The sequence below is a fragment of the Canis lupus genome, chromosome 18 (genome assembly GCF_003254725.2).
Source record: "Canis lupus dingo isolate Sandy chromosome 18, ASM325472v2, whole genome shotgun sequence".
Lineage (NCBI taxonomy): Eukaryota > Metazoa > Chordata > Mammalia > Carnivora > Canidae > Canis > Canis lupus.
The window spans coordinates 27,566,159-27,568,098 of NC_064260.1; positions in this window are offsets into that span (position 1 = coordinate 27,566,159).

Here is a 1,940-nt window from a genome sequence, read left to right on the forward strand (position 1 = left end):
TCTTGAAGAAAAAATGTTATGTATTATAGTATATTGTACAATAATTGAAGACATATTAAAAAGTGTATATAGGGCACCTGGGTGGCTCAGTCCATTAAGTGTCTGCCTTGGGCTGAGGTCACGATCCTGGGGTCATGGGAAGGAGCTCCATGACGGGCTCCTCGCTCAGTGGAGAGCCTGCTTCTCCCTCTCCCTCTACTGCTCCTCCTGCTTGTATCCTCTCACTTTCTCTCTCTGTCAAATAAATAAATAAATAAAATCTTAAAAAAATTTATATAGATGTCATATCTCTATCTATCTATGAAGATTTACATGGGAAGGAAAATTTCGGGAGATTACTTTGGATAAATACTGAGATATTATACTATGCTATACAATATATTTTTTACTGGGATAAAATCTTCTCCCCTTAAGGCCCCTAACTGAAGGCTTCCACATGGAAGAGTAAAAAGAAGATCAGTTTTTTTTTTTTTTCTTTAAAGATTTATTTATTTATTTGAGAGAGAGAGAGAATGAGAATGGTGAGGGAGGGGCAGAGGGAGAACCTCAAGCAGACTCCCCACTGAGTGTGGAACCTGACACAGGTCTTGGTCTCACAACCCTGAGATCACATCCTGAGCTAAAACCAAGAGTCAGACACTTAACTGACACTGCCACCTGGGTGCCCCAAAGATGATCAGCTTTTGAGTGAGATAAATCTGAGTTCAAATTCCTTCTCCATCACTGTCCTAGGAAAAGTGTTTTAACCGACTTAGTTTATTCTTGTTGAGGGAATAGATGACATTCTTAGAATACTAGCTCGGGGTTGGGGAGGCTAGAATCTCTTTAGAGCAGTTGGTTTCCCCAAGTCTGCCATGTTGGAAGGAAGCCCAAGCAAGCCATGGCAGAGGCCAGGTGGAGAGAGACGGCAGACCAGAATCCAGCTATGCTTGCCATCCAGCCCAGCTGCCACACAGGAGTGAAGAAGCCGTCGGATGACTTTGCCAGTTGCCACTAACTGCAACTACATGAAAAGCCTCAAACAAGAATTGTCCGCTGAACTCAGCCCATGGCTGAGATATATATATGTGTGTGTGTGTGTGTGTGTAAAATCTTTAAAATATTTTATTATATATATAATGTTATATATAACATATATGTTATATATAACATATAATATATATTTATTATATATATGTTATATATATAACATATATGTTTATATAATATACGTATATAATGTTTTAAAGATTTTATTTGAGAGTGATAGCAAGAGAAAACACAAATGGGGAGGAGAAGGAGAGGCAGGCTCCTCTTGAACAGGATGCCCAATGTATGGTTGGATCCCAGGATCCCAGGATCATGACCTAAGCCTAAGGCAGACATTTACTTAAACCTTGTGAGCTAGTCAGGCATCCCTAAAATACTTTTTATTTTTTTTTAAAAGGACTAGAGATAGGATATAAAAAATCTAAGACTAAGATAGCTCAATAAATGGCAATTGGTCAAATGATGCACAAAGTAAACACAAAATACAAATACCTATTTAGATGGTACATAAGTTAAGAAACAATGAAAATTAAAAGAAAAATCCCTTTCTAAAAAAGTTCTCTGTATTTAATATAAAATTACTTTTGGAAAGTGACAATTTTTTTTTCCAGTCCCAAAGTCAGTTCCAGGATTTAAAATCACAAGGGAACTACTCTGTGCCTTTGTTTTCTCATTTGTAAAGTGGGAACAATAATAGTACTTAGCTAAAAAGTATCACTGTGATTATTAAATGAGTTAATATAGAACAATGCCTAGTATACGGGAGCACTACATAAATGTCTAATATTATTAGTATTAGTCATTTATCAGCACAATCATTTATCGGCCCCAGAAACTCCAGATAAACAATACTTTTCTTTTACCATAAGTACCTCAAATATTGCATGATACATACGTACCTGAAATTCAGA